Raw genomic sequence first — 16698 nt, forward strand, 5'->3', positions numbered from 1 at the left:
CAGTAATGCCACTTCTCTCTAAATAGACACGAAATCAAAAAGAGAACCACAGAAAACTTCTCTTTGCTCAAAAAACTCCATAACCACAAAAAAAAGGTCACCCGCCCAAGATTAATTCCAACTCCATTATGAGACATCATATCAATAATAACACCACTCCGGTTATAAAAATATTTCCTCCATTTGGTTAATAACCAACCCCCTTATATTATTCTCTTATTTCTCCAAAGCCACATGTCAGTAGAAAAAAAGACACCACTCCAGGAATAGAGAATAATCACCTCTATTTCGGCAAATACAAAATATTTACCTCTATTTCCACAATAACTCCATGTGGAACAAAACAAGGCTCCAAATAATATATCTCCAAAAAATGTGCACTCAAGGCATCTAACTCACACACTCACAAATATTGCCCCATAATCTCCAAATATGTGTCGTCCATTTTGCAACAAAGATGGCTGCAAAATAATTGAACCAAACATAGCTCATACCACATTGGCAAATATCAAAAATGGCCAAAAATATATCTCCCATATATTATATCTCAAATATAACTCCAAAAAAAATATATACCTCCAATTATCTCTCCAAAATAATATATCTCATTATAACTCAATTATATCTTCAATTATAACTCCAATTCTCCAGAGAATAACTCAATGTTATAGTCAAAAACTATAAAAAACTCACTCCATTTAGCATAACTGCTTAAAAAAGGGCAAAAACTCGGCATATAAAACTGTCTAGAAAATTCTAGAAAAAATCACCAATGTGCCACAAGTCATTATAACAGAACTCCAAATTCACAGTGTCTAAGCAAAGACTTCCCCATATGCACTACGACATAAGCCACTAGAAAACTTAACCAAGTTTCCTATCTCTCACAAAGTTGTCACAAATACAACAAGGGTATTGTGCAAGAAACTCACAATTTCTGGAACACAAATATCCAGAGAAAAAATGTAGTGCCATTACGTATGCATTCAAAACATGCAAGAAATTCTCCCATATTACTCTATAGCATCAAATAGCTAAACGAACTCGTTCTCTTAAATGACTCTAAGTCATGAACTGAGATAATATTCACACTAACTGGAGAAAAAAAACAAATTCAAATTCACCCATGGTAAAAAAAAACTTGTGTCAGCGATGGCTAATTTCCAAAAAAGGAGAAAAGAAAAATCATCGGCACCATTAACTATCTCCCGTAACTCACTAGATGTCAAGCAATTATGCTGCTGAACTCATATAAAAAAGAAAAAAAAAAACTAAAACAATGTGTTGTTAGTTCTTCCCATAATCACAAAAGATTTCACCTCCCTTGACAGCATTAAAACACCCCTGTATTAGTATATAAAAAATCAGTATCAGAAATATCATTATCACAAAATCACCAAAAAAATTGCTATCATCAAAATCATCAGTATCAGTACAAAAATTAACACCAAAGTTAATGCTTGTCCATTCTCCAAAAATTCAGCACAAAATTCAGCAAAATTCAGCAAAATTCAGCAAAATTCAGCAAAATTCCACACAATTCACCATGATTCAGCCAGATTCATCAAGATTCAGCAAAACTCATCCCCGTGAATCACTGAAATATTCTCCAAAGTTACAAAAACTGAACAAATAATTAACACAAGACTTCTCCCATTAATTCATCGTAATAATTCTCCCTGAATAATTATCTGTAATAATTATTGAATAATCTCCCATGAAATATCTCAAATCTCTCGCAAAACAATTCTCCCGTAATGATAATTATACTTAAGCAAACCTCCCGTGACACATCTCAAGTATAATAATTATTAATAATAATAATAATAATAACTCTCCACAGCAATAATTCTCTCGCAAAGGGTGAAATTCAAATAGCATACAACAGTATTGCTGAATCCTATGACATACAATTTCTCAAGCATGCAACACCATGACATAACACCATTGCCACACAACACAGATACAACACCAATCATCGGCATTTCAAAGTAATTTCTCCGACACAATAAAAAAAATAATCTGTGTATCCCCCTTATATTTGTGTCTTTCAAGGCACAAAGAAACATATAACACATCCCGTGCATGTTAACTACTTTTCCCCTCATTTTCGTAAAAGAAAAATCTCTTATTTCCTTTTCTCTTCATCCAAGGGAGAGAGAAAAAAAAAAAAAAATATCTTTTCTAAAAAAAAGACTCTACGGGCATTTCACTTCATCAACTAATCAATCAGCTGATATCTTAGCATCCAATGTCAAGGCCAGACCCATCTCCAACACTAAGAAAAAAAAAAAGGAAAAGGGGGAATTCACCCACACTGAGACAAAAAAATTTCTCCCCCCCTGAGAACAACCCCTCAGTCGAGCAGCAGAACAGCCCGAGGCATACACTAGTACCCATCTCGCAATACCCTCCCCTGCACTATCTCACGAGTGAGGCTAGTGGTACCCATGCAACTACCCTCCCAAGGGATGCCCGTACACCCTCGCAATGCAAGGCGCCTCTCTGCAGAAATATGCTGAGCCCTTAAAATTGTGGCGCTCTGTGTCACTAAGCCAAATCTGCTTATATAAGCACAGTTCCCATGCATAGAAAAATACACTCCTATGTTTTAAACAAAGACGAATGCATACGTCCATTATAAACACGTGCAAATAAAGAAAACACTTCACTATGGGGAAAGAAAAAATTGTTTTGACTCTTGAACCAATCCATAACCCTGAAATATTTAAACAAAAACCCACTCCTTTTGATAAACAATAGTTTAAACACTCACCACTCCATAATGGGAACAAAAGGAACTCGAAATTCTTCGTAAAAACGCGTAAATCTCGTCGCACAATACAAACGCGACCGGTGAGATGACCACTAGCAACACTCACTTACAAACTAGACCTGAGTTGCTTGTCTCACGACTCCCACCCTGAAGAATCTTGGTACGAGCAAATTTGATGACCCTAATAGAAAATCTTTCCTCATCCCCCCATCCCACGGACGGACATTTTCTCTACCCCTTTTATCTTCTAACTGGCCAACCATCTCTACATTGGCGTTCCTAGGCATAGAAAAGCAAGAAAACTTTCATATCCCCTTTTTACCGCTGACACCACTATTACATGGGAAAACCTCCATGTATTTGTACGGTAAGCGTGGACAGGAAACGGAAGGCAGACCCCCACACACGGCTCTCTCTCTCTCTCTCCCGGCAATCACCCCACATCTCTCTCTCTCTCTCTCTCTCCATTCTAACAGGTAATGAAAATGAGAGAGTTGCATCATAACATAACGTTTATTTACAAGAATAAATCAATTAACTAAGTAATCCAGTCTCACAGACTAACTTAAAACTACTTATTGTCAGTCACCCAAAAGTGTCACACCTTTCCCTGGGAACTCTGTCCCACAGAAATCCAGAACCATCTGCCAAAGATACAGAACACATTCTGGTTAAGTACACACACAAGTTTAAAGACAAAGTTAATAAAATGGAACATCTTACAAGATATCAAACAAGCCACCCCTTTGGCTAAAGTAAAGGTAACACTTACCCATTCCCAACCGGACACTAAACACTATGTCAAAAAACTCCCCCGGCGAATGCCACGGCATCTTTGCCTATGACTCGAAGCCCTCTGTCAAAATCCCTCTCATAGGCTTGGGTATGAACGCTTTTAACAGAAAGAGGCGCACACGCACATACGAACACACAGTTCGCTAGCGCCTCGCGGTTCTAGCTGCATCTAGTTTCACAAAGGCACTTTGGGAAGAGTTCATAAACTGTCCTGTACATTGACTCGACGAACTAAGCACTTTTATCTCACGCCATCCCCTAGAACTCATTGATCAGCTACCCTCAGGTCGTTACTCTGCACTGTCCTCCACATTCCACAGGTTACAGAGAATGCACGAACAATATATTATTAATCAAAACCCTATGTCTTACATATATATATATATATATATTAATATACATGCACAGTTTAATGATTCTTATACCATCCAGATGGAGCCACTTATTATTCAGATATACAGTCTCTCTCTCTCTCTCTCTCTCTCTCTCTCTCTCTCTCAAAGCACTCTTGTCACTATTTTATCCAATATATAATAGGAAATCCTTATCCTCAGCAGTCTTCTGTATAAGCATCTAAAGGTCTTCGTTGGGGCGCACAAAAAAAAAAAAAAACAAAAAAAATCTCTCATAGCACCACTGTCCCTTTTTCCTTCAAGAGAAATTAATTTCTGTTTTGCGACGGAATTTGGAATTCCGTGAAAGATGTGAGTTTCTCGGCTCTCAGCATTCCATTGCTTTATATAACACTTTTTTCTTCTAATCTATTTATTTTTTGTTTGGTTTGTATGGTGTTTTAACGTTGCATGGAACCAGTGGTTATTCAGCAACAGGACCAACGGCTTTACGTGACTTCCTGTAGATGCTCAGTTTTTCATTTGCTAATCGCATTTTCCTGTTCCTCGGCGTGAATCAGGTTTTGTTGGGGCGAGGAATCCTGCCGGAACGTCTAATGGAGCCATTCATTTTGGCCTTTTCTTTGTCTCCTAATTCTCGTTCAATGAAACCTTCCAGAAGTTTTTTTTTTTTTTTTTTAGTTCCTTTCTGTGGTAATTGAAAGTTTCAGCGGGAGTTATCCCCCACACCCCCTCCCCGCCCAATTGATTTGGCGGCGAAAGAAATGGGATTTCTCCAGCTGTTCTTTTTTCCATCCCATCCGAATTGGTTCCTCACCAAATTCTTTTCTCCGTTACGTAATATATACAGCAGACGGCTTTAAACACCCGGCTAATTAAGCAACGATGGCTGACCAATGGTCAGTCCTGGGGTGGCTGACCATTAAGAAATTTCCGACGCCGCCTGCGCTTGAGTTCCTAGTACGTTCTTGGACAGGGCTATGGTCCAGAAGCCTCACCCCAAAATATTTTATGAAAACCGGGAACTGCCTCCTTTAAGGGGAAAAAGGTTTGTAGAGGGTTTCTCAAGGACCTCATTCGTATACTCTTCTCAGTTTGTACTGTTTACGGAAACACTTCGTATGAGAAAGATTTCCAGATTGAGTTGTTGTAAATTAATGAATTTTGGCTTAATCCTTCACTGTTACCATCCGTTTTCCCTTGTAATTAGAGTGGTGTTGTTTAGAAGTTGTTCACTGAGTGTTCCGTTTATTCTCACCCTTGCCTGTGCACACAATAAATGAGAGTTTGGAAGAGAAGAATGCTGCTAAACTTTGACGAATTTACCGACTTGTCGTTCTGTTGCCTTAGTAGGTGCAGCTAAACACCAGAAACCACAATTATTTAGCGTTTTACTTTAGTAGTTTGTTGAATGGCGTGACGTTTTCAGGTCTAAAATATAACCCTGTACGTTTTGTTGTCACTATTTAGACTTTATCGTCGATGTTTTGTGTTGCCATTCACACCAGTTTTACAATATCAACACGCCAATAACCTGACTTCTCAGTTTGCCTGTCTCGATCTACTACAGAATGGGGCCTTGATGAGGCATACACCCCCCTCGCCTTTTAGGATGTGTGGAACTATCAAAAGGCAACCTCTCTCTCTCTCTCTCTCTCTCTCTCTCTCTCTCTCTCTCTGTATCGCATATACCAAATACCAACCGAGTAGAGCCTATAAAGGGGAAATGACTTTGTCCTCGATGTTAGGAAACACAGCTCATCACAGCCCCCACTCCCCAGACCCCCCACCACCCCTCCCCCACCCCCAACCCCCCACCCCCCACCCACCAAATGTCCTGCGGGGACGAAGAGGGTCGTTCGAAGAAGGATCAATGCTGGTCCTCTCAGTCGTCTTCTAGCGATACGGGATTTGGATCAGTGTTGGTGCCAAAAGGTAGTATTTTGAGGAAGATACTTGACAGGGATAACGTCATATTCGATTCTCTCTTTCTCTCTCTCTCTCTCTCATTTGTTTTTCTGCATACTTCCACTTCTGCGACGTATGTTGTTTATCTTATATTTCTTATTATACTTCTTTTTTGTCTAATCTTCAGCTTATCCATGTTTGTCGTAATCTTCAAACCCTTCTATTCTGTTCTCCTCTTTTTTCCTGGAGAGTTGTTCTTCGTTTGATTTTGTTTGTTTGTTTGTATGGTGTTTTGACGTTGCATGGAACCAGGTATTCAGCAACGGGACCAACGGCTTTGCGTGACTTCCGAACCACGTCGAGAGTGAACTTCTAACACCAGAAAAACAAATCTCTCACCCCTGAATGGAATGCCCTAGAATCAAACTCGCGGCAACCGAGGTGGTGCGCTAGCACCATACCGACCACGCCACTGAGGTGCTTGTTCTTCGTTTATGAAGGGAGAGCAGCATATTCTCGAGTGTTCTGTAGTTCCTGTAATTATTATTATAAGTATTCAGACCTCCTTAAAGGCATCGTGATTTTCTGGTTTTAAAAAAAGGACGCCGTCGGCCAAAGCTCAGCGATGCTGGACGAGGAGGAGGAGACGAAACTACCTGAAAAGTCCTGCATTTTTGTACGAACGAGCGATGCATATATCCGCTTCCGTGTCCTTTCCTTTTTGTCTTCTTAATTGAAAATATTTGTTAATATCTTTGATGTTCGGAATGCCAGCGACGACACCGCTCTTGTGAAAGTCTTTTAATGACATACTGGAAATAGTTTTGCAGTGTTTTATTAAGGAAAATGAAATTTCGAAGGTGTTATGAAATCTTACTCAGGGAGGCGGACGTCGATAGCTTCTGAGGATACTGCATTTTTCAGTTTTCCCCAACATTTTTATTAGGTTTTTATGAAATAATTTATCTAACCCTTATATGAGAATCTTTCCTTATTAGGTAACTTGCTTAATAAACGCGTTATTACGTTTACATCATCCCTGGAGACTTATTTTAACCTAAAGTTGATTAGACGTTGAGATGAGGCCACCAATATTGAAACAGTTTCTTAAGTGTTAATAATGTAAATTCATGGTTCAACGTTCAAGTTAATACTTCAATCATTTCCTTAAGCTCTTTCAGTCTGTTTATCATTTAATATTTGAGATCTTGTTGAACTGAGAATAAAGGTTTAGAAGGAATATTATGAATCAGTTGGCATGTTACAGTTAAAAACGACACCGTTGGGAAATCATAGAAATTCTCTATGCAGATGAGACAATCATGATTGGCTTGGGTCCAGAAAGTCTTTTAACATTTAAAAAAAAAAAAAAATCCGTCTCCAAGACTAAAAACCCACATCTTTCGCACATCTTCAATAAGATGGTTCCTGTGGTAGCAAATGTCCCAATTTTTATAATTTTCTTTTTTTATTGAAATCTCTTGAGAGTTTTTTCATTATTAAATATCAAAAGCCGACCGTCGGAAAAGGTTGTCCTTTTTCATCTGCATCTCTTCAAGAATTTTCTTCCGACGAGTCGTTGGTTGGTCATTTCGTTTACATTTCACTTTCATTTTCCATTACTACATTGTGCGTTATCTTTAATTGTCATTTATTTTTCTTCATATCTATTATTTGTTATTTTTTATTTTCATTATTGATTTTTTATTTGTTCTTTATTCATTCCGTTATGTTTTATTTGCACTTTGCATTATTTATTGTTCGTTATTTGTTATTTCGTGACTTTCATTTGTCATCATTCATCATTTGTTTTTTTCGTTATTTTTTAGTTTTCATCATTCATCATTCATTGTTCTTTATCTGTTCATTCCGTTATTTTTATTCTTTCTCGTGCTTAGTTTGACAATGTTCTCGGTCTCAAATTTAGTTCCCTCTCTTTACTTCCTCATCAAACTATCGGTTTCTTGACTTTGTTTTTGTTTTGCGTTGTTTACAATAATTCGTGTTTACCTTTTAATTCTTAAGTGTTTTTGTGCGGTTATTCTATTCACAGCCACAGAGCAACAGCTGCGTCGAATAAGGTCGCAAATCCGATGTTGGTCTCGTTCGAAATCATTTTGTGCTTTGAAGAAAAGCGTAATAATATGAAATTGCATCAGTTCTTATCAGTATGTAATACCATCGGGGGGAGGGGGGAGGTAATCGTCGAGCAACTATAGTAGATTCACATCAACCGTGCATTTGATGTCTGGGCCAGTCCCTTACGACGCTCCTGATTGGCTGTTGATAAGCCAATCACAGGGCTGGAAACTCTCAGTCTCTCTCGAGATTTCACATGGGTGGGATCTATGATCCACCTCTCCTGAGAGATACGTCTTTCAAAAGTATCCCTCAGGAGAGATGGAACATACATCCTGCCTGTGTGAACTCTCGAGAGACTGAGAGTTTCCAGCCCTGTGACTGGCTTATCAGTAGTCAATCAGGAGCGTCGTAAGGGGGACTGGCTTAGACATCAAAGGCACGGTTGATTGTGAATCTACCCGGGCAACCGAGACCTCTCTTAAGGCACGAGGAGTGGCCCAACAAACCTAAGAAGAGAAGGACGACCTTTTGTTTTTCTGGAACCTCCTCTTCATCTTAATCCTTATGACTCCCAAAGTGCTAAAAAAACAGTATATAACCGAGTCACTGAAACTATGAAACGGGAACAGACGGTAGGAGTCTGCAGTTGGTTACATTAAGGCCTCTAAAATAACCGGAAGATGAGTGAATATGTTGCGATAGTTTATGAAAATACTTAATCAAGCAACATTTCTCGGAATGAATCGATTAGTCTGGGAAGTATTTCCTTCTCAAGAGGCCAAGTTGCACTGCACATGATCTTCAATGATACTTCGCCTTCAGCAGCAATCAGCGTCGATGAGACTTTCTGGATTGCAAACAATATGATGTTAATGAAGATGACAAGCGCTTCCTCGCCAGCTTATAACTTAGTTACTATGTAAATGCAAACTTGAACGAAGGCATCAATTGGATGCATATTGAAAACTGAGGAAATTCCCATGGTTTCTCTCTCTCTCTCTCTCTCTAGAGGGTTTGTTCTCTCTCCAAATTTCTTCTCTCTCTCTCTCTAGAGGAGTTTGCTCTCTCCAAATTTCACTCTCTCTCTCTCTCGGGCTCTCTCTCTCTCTCTCTCTCTCTCTCTCTCTAGAGTTGCTCTCTCCATATTTCACTCTCTCTCTCTCTCTCTCTCTCTCTCTCGGAGGAGTTGTTCTCGCCATGTTTCTCTCTCTCGCTCTCTCTCTCTCTCTCTCTCTAGAGGAGTTGCTCTCATCATATTTCACTCTCTCATCTCTCCTCTCTCTCTCTCTCTCTGGAGGAGTTGCTCTCTCATGTTCACTCTCCTTCTCTCGGGAAGTTGCTTTCTCTCTCTCTCTCTCTCTCTCTCTCTCTCTCTCTCTCTCTCTCTCTCTCTATATATCTATATATAGTATATATTATAATATATATATATATATATATATATATATACACATACATACATACATACACATGCGTACATATATTTAATAATATATAAAATATAATAATATATATATATATATATATATATATATATATATATAATATATATAATATATTATATATATATATATATGTATATGTGTGTGTGTATATACGCATACATATATGTATATTATACACACACACACACACCCTCTTTCCGACTCCAACCCTCCATATACGGCCTTGGGAAAGATAAAGGAAAAAAAAAGCATAATCATCGCTGAGAATATCACTGCAAAACTGCAATGTAACGGGAATTTGGCGCTTTTAAAAATAAAGTAGGTCGTCAATTGCTCTCATCCTTTCTTATGTAACCGGGACGTAGGACCGGAATCCGTATTCCTGGACGTATTCCTGGAATGCATCCGACAACTGGGTCTTTCTTGAAGAATGTTGGTCACGAATATCAAATAATCTTCTTTTAGAAGTTATCGACCAGGAAACTTTACGACGACGATCTTCAACTTACTTGTTTTCCTCTTCCTTGGAGAGTTGACGTCCTTTGCCAGACCTGAATGTTGCAGCGGAAATAAATCTTCACTTTTGTTGGTCTCGTGCCTCTTCCAGCTTCCGTTTAGTGGCACTTCCAGTTGCGAAGTTTTGAAAACTGGTACCGCTGCGATTTTGTTCTAGTAAAAAAAAAAAAACACCACATCCACTAAAAAGAGAGAAAAAAAACACACACACATATTATCACATTAAATGACTATTGTATTTCATATTACGAACTTTTTTATTCTATGTAAAAAAAATAAAAAAAAATAAAATCCACATAAAACCTCACACTTATTATCACATTAAATGACTTTATTCTATTTTATCTTGCGAACTTCCGTTAGGTATCTTTTTCATTTGCGAAGTTTTGTAAACTGGTATCGCTGCGATTTCGTTCTGTGTGAAAAAAAAAATCCACAAAAAAACAACTCACAAAGTTATTATCACATTAAATCACTTTATTTTATTTTATCTTGCGAACTTCCGTTTGGTGGCACTTTCACTTGCGAAGTTTTGTAAAGGGTACTCCTGCGATTATATGCTATCTTAACGTAAAAAAAAAAAAAAAAACTTAACACAACCCCCCCCCTCCCCACAAAAAAAAAAAAAAAAATTATGTTAAATCGCGAACTTCCGTTAGTGGCATTTTCAGTTGCAAAGTTTTATAACTGGTACCGCTGCGAGTTATTCTATCTTTTTGAAATATTGAAAAAATATATTAATGTTAAATAGCTTTATTTCAATTAATCTACCGTTTAGTTCTTAACAGAATCATATCGAATCTTTAATGTAATTGGTCGTAATGAGGCAACAGAATCTATTTATTACATCAACAATAGGGGAGAGTGGGGTAAGAAGCCCCCCTTAAGGAGAAATGCTTATATAGATTACAGTATTTCAGCTATTGACCTAACAGAGATATTTCTAGAAGCTTTGTTATTGGAGTATCAACGATCATAATCATGAGAAAGCTGTTAGCAATTTAGGATAGTAAAAACATGACCTGAAAAAAAAGAACATAGGGGGCCTTTTACCCCATGGGTGGGGTAAGAAGCCCACGGTTGGGGCTTTTTGCCCCATAACCTAAGATATTGTGGTACTTCATGAAAACTGCCATATATATTGAAAAGTAGACAAATTACTTTTGCTAAATATAAAAAAATTCAACCTTACCACACAAAAATATTTAAGTAAATAATGTGGAAAATTTACAAAAATTAATCTCAGAGTTCTTAGTTTCTTGTAAAACCTAGGAACTTTTTGGTATTCATAGGAACTGAAATTAGCAAAATTGTAAAATAAATGACACTTCCTCTACATGACAGCTGTAGCAGCACAATTAGAAATAAATTCATTTTTATATAGCACCAAGAATACACAAATAAAAGAAATAATGGATAAGTTTTACATAAGAACAAAAATGACATAGTCAGTAAGGTAGACTAATTATATTCATTACTCCATTCTCTCTGGCTAAAGTTCCTGTGTCTGTGGTGGCCATCTGGAATTGTAATGTCCTTTTCTGCTCGACTGTGCTAAACAATTTTAACAAAGTGATGTAGCCAATTTACGAAACAACCAGCATTAGACCATCTAATCTGCTGTGCATCTAGCAATTGATCCAGGTGAGCTGCCGATCATAAGTAGTGAAGTTATCCTTTTACGGCAAATATAAACATAAGAAGAAGACAAACTCCTCCTGCCTTCATTGTACAGTTAAGATGTAGTCTGTCCTCTTTCACCACTGGTTACACGTCCAACTGATCAGATGGGGTAAAATGCCCCCTGGCCTTCTTGCCCAAACCGTGGTGGGCCTTTTACCCCACATGCCAATTTTTAAGAAAACTAAATCCACCTGTACCCTCAATTGAGTTTTCAAGTCTGGATTGCATTGCAAGATATTTCTTAGCTCTCATCTAAAGTAACTGTAGTTAAAGTACTGACTTTACTGACAAGATGTCCGCACAGGATATCCCTGATATAGCACGATACTTACATGAAATGTGTCCAAAGAAGAAAAATACGTGCTGGCTGTGTCCCATTCTAATTCTCCCTGACTGTTTGGTATAGAAAGCTTCAGGCAGAAGGTGTTGCTGCACTGATCAGCTGACTAAGTTGCTATGATATGTAATAAGCAAGAAAATAGGGGGAGGCCTTTTACCCCACTCTACCCTATTATGTATCAAACCATTGCAACGTAATTTCAATATATATTTCCGTTTAGTGCAACCGATTGAATCGAGATGATGTGGCGACCCTTTTCCGAGTAAACTGAAATTAATATTTAAATTTACGCCAAAGACCAAGCACTGGGACTTGAACGAGGTTATTCAGCGCTGCAAGCGGAAATTGACAGTGAAAGGTTTGAAAGGTAACAGGAGGAAAACCTCAAAGCAGTTGCTCTATGAAATCAATTGTTTGAAGAGGGAAGAGTAAGATGGAAGAAAAGAGAATATGAAAGGAAGTACAGTAAAGGGAACAAAAAGGGTTGCAGTTAGGGGTCGAACCCTTTACCAATTAGCTGATGGCAATTGGAAAGCTTCTTGATACTTCCAAAGTAAAAGACGGAAATCGTGAATACTCAGTAAAAGGTAACGAAACCGTAAACAGAGTTTATGTGAAAGGTGTGCTGATATTAAGCAAAGGGCGCTGAGCTACAACGATCTTTATGCAATTGCAAAAGTCCCTCAGCTTCCCCAGTTCCAAAAACCACTTGGATTCTAAATCAAGAGTAAGAATCATGCCAGAATCGAGCACGCCTCAGTACAAGGAGTTGAATACGTTCAAGCACCAAAATTAAACCAAGACCACTGAGCTGCAACAGTCTTTTTGCAATTGCAATAATCACTCAGATTCCAATGTTCTGTAACCACTGAGATTCTAAATAAAGACTAAGAATCCAAAGAAAATCCGGTGTACCACAGTCCAGAGTTGAATACGTTCAAGTACCGATGTTAACAAAGAGCACTGAACCGCAAGAGTCTTCCTGCGTTGCGAGAATCACTCAGATCTTATGTTTTATAACCCACTGAGATCCTAAATATAGACTAAGAATCATATGAAAATCACTAAATTCACTTACATACAGTAATACTTTAAAGTACCATAACTAAACAAAGACAATTGAGCTGCAACGCTATTTCTGCAATGGCAAGAATCATTCAGATTCTCATGTTTTTAAAACCACTGAGATTCTAAGTAAAGACTAGGACTCATAAGAGAATCTGGGTTCCAGAAGAAAGAATCAAAAGGCTACTAAGGGAAAAAACCACTGCAATGAATAACTCAAGACCTATTTGACAGGTGACATGCAAATCATTTACAGGGCATCGAGATATGTCTGATGGCAAGCACCCTGTTCGTTAATCCAATATCATGAGGATACGGAAATAGGCTAGCTGCCAATTATTCAGTACAAGTTGCTAGGATGAGAGAGAGAGAGAGAGAGAGAGAGAGAGAGAGAGAGAGAGAGAGAGAGAGAGATTCAAAGTTATCTACATGCATGGTCAATATTCCCTATCTTACTCGTCATCAGGAGAGGAGGAATGCAACTTGTGTCAATTTAATTAATTTACTGATATCCGAACTTCACTCATGCATTTAACTAATTACTTGGCAAGTTTACTGCCGGGCACATTATGGTATTATCATGTAACATGCGATATCTGTGAAATAGAAAAATACGGTTATTGTTTTGACTGAGCAGGCCTTACGCCAGCACGGGCTCTTGCTCATAGAGGCAGCCCGTAAAAAATTTAGTTTAAAATTCCCTCTCTGAAGACACAAATACCGGGAAACGATGTCCGAATCCCTTCGTGAATTTGCTTAACAGTTTACAACCGCTGTACTGAGCAACGAGCTCCATGTGTATCAATCGGGAGGTGAAACATTTCTTTATTATTCATTGAGGCTTGGCTGACTTCACGTCGGAGGTGAACGAAAGGTCAGGCCTCTGGGGATGTGAGGTCAAGATCAAGTATACGAGATTAAGTGCTCTGATACTCTGAGCCGTTTTGTCGTTTTGTTTTTCACCTTTTTACTATTTTGAAAAATACAGTATTTTGAAAAAATACAGCATTTTGGACATGTACAGCATTTTGTAATGTACCAGTATTTTGGAAATGTCAGTAATTTTGGAAATGTACAGTATTTTGGAAAAAATACATATTCGGAACAATACGGTCTTTTTAAAAATACAGTACTTTGGAAATGTACAGTAATTTGGGAAAAATACAGTATTTAGGAAATGTTTAGTATTTTGGAAAAATACGGTATTTTGAAAAAAAACACACTATTTTGGAAAATTACAGTATTTTTTAAAATACAGTGTTTTTGAAAAATACAGTATCTTTAAAAACACAGTATTTTCGAGAAACAAATATTATTTTGGAAAAAACAATATTTTGAAAAACAGTTTTTTTAAAAATATATCATTTTTGAAAGATACAGTATTTTGGAAAAATTCAGTGTCATATACATTACAGTGGCTTTTAACTTATTTCCAGTCACGGCATAGCGATGCACCATAGAGAGATAAAACATGTAATGTTAATCAGGCTGGAGAGAGAGAGAGAGAGAGAGAGAGAAGTGTCTGGCAAATGACAAATAGTTAAACGGATAAAGTGCAGTTCGTCTTTTGGGATTCAGATACAAATTCTGTTTTCGTCTCCTTTAGAACCGCACCTTCCCTGAGACTATTGTCTTTGTCTAAACGCACTGAATGTATGCCTTTAAAAAAAATAATAATTAAACGAATATTTCAGAAAATATTTAGGTAAAATCTCGTACAAATGATATACTTTAGAACAGATGACCTGGTAGATATACCAAGAAGTAGTTTGGATGCTCGTTCCATTAACCGACCCTTTGAGAAAAATGAATGACAAGTAAAAAAACGACGCAACGGCCCAATCGAGTTTTCTGTACATCGTATAATCAAGGCCACCGAAAATAGATCTATCTTTCGGTGGTCTCGGTATAATGCTGCATGAGCCACGGTCCATGAAACTTTAAAGACGGCGCGGTGGTGGCCTGGCCTATATCGTTGCCAGATGGACGATTATAGCCAAAGTTAACGTTAATTAAAATGAAAACTACTGAGGCTAAAGGGCTGCAATTTGGTACGTTTGATGAATGGAGGGTGGATAATCAACATACCAATTTGCAGGCCTGTAACCTTAGTAGTTTTAAGATCTGAAGGCGAACAGAAAAAAGTGCGGACGGACAGACGATGCCGCCACAATGGTTTTCTTCTCAGGAAACTGAAAACAAAAGTTAATGCCCCCAAAGAACACAATCGACAGCTTCCGACAATATATTAGGCAGGGAACTGTTCTTAAAAATTTAAACTCGTGTTGCTAATTGAATTCCTGTCTATTATCTAAACCGACCGAGATCCAATTTCATCACTGTAATAGCCTTCAGTAATAAATAACGTTCTATATATATATATATAGATATATATATATATAGTATATATATATATATATATATATATATATATATATATATATATATATATGTATATATATATATATCAATATATATATTATATATATATATATATATATAATATATATTATATATAATATATATATCTATATATATATATATATATAATTATATATATATATGTACGTATATATAATATATATATATATATATATATATATATATATATATATATAGATATATATATATATATATATATATATATATGTTACGATATATCTATATATATATATATATATATATATATATATATATATATTATACATGACCCTCATGTGTAAACATGAGAAGCTGTTTGAATTAAAATCAACAATTATGGCATCCTTCATGCTATGCTTAAGCGCTTACCATGTTCTGACTACGACGAGAATATTAGGAATCACACATAAGCTGACATATAGTCGAGGGAAGTTATGATGTAAAGTCACAGAATTCAACATGGAAGATTTTAGAAATACATGAAACATGTATAAAACGACAACAGAGAGAGAGAGAGAGAGAGAGAGAGAGAGAGAGAGAGAGAGAGAGAGAGAGAGAGAGAGAGCTTTGCATTAACAAAAACTCATAAATGTGTCCTACCAAATGATCCTTCCTCTAGTCATCTATGCCAAAAATATGTAATGTAATTTCAGCAAAAGCTTTTGAGCCTTCTATCCCCCATCTTCCAGGATTGGTTGATCACCAAAAACTCTACTATATTATAAAAGAAAATTTGTCCCCCTCGTCACTTTACTATGTTCAAGGAATACGTATACTATTAATCAACCACTAATATGCATGAAAAATCTGGTGGTAAAAATGAGTTTACGGATAATATGCTATCTGAAGTTTTTTTTAAAAGAAAGTTTCATACCATACTGAAACTAAGGTATAAGTAAGACCCATTGAATTTCTGCACAAGAAATACTTTGTTGTTGGTCTATATTTTACTAAGCCATGTTGATGTGAGATACACACAAAACACTCATTATATAAGTGTACGCATAGACTTACTCACGCACTTCTGTCAGAGTGCATTTGAGAATTATTATCAAATGTAAAACAAGAACGTAACTATCCTTCGCCCAGGAAGAAATTTTGTGTATTTTAACTTTACAAAATGACGGAAATCAAGTAGTGATCGTTGGTTCTGTATTCAAATCTATTTGCCCCAATATTTCCTAAAATCACCAAGCTAATTCACATCCTTGCAGAGGCTAGCTGCGCCTATCATCCTCATTAAAAATCTCTAAAATTATTAGAACATTTTCCAACCCTACGTTCCTACACAAAGCTCAGTATTTGCCCATTTGT

The sequence above is a fragment of the Macrobrachium nipponense genome, chromosome 19 (assembly GCF_015104395.2).
Source record: "Macrobrachium nipponense isolate FS-2020 chromosome 19, ASM1510439v2, whole genome shotgun sequence".
NCBI classification, from domain to species: domain Eukaryota; kingdom Metazoa; phylum Arthropoda; class Malacostraca; order Decapoda; family Palaemonidae; genus Macrobrachium; species Macrobrachium nipponense.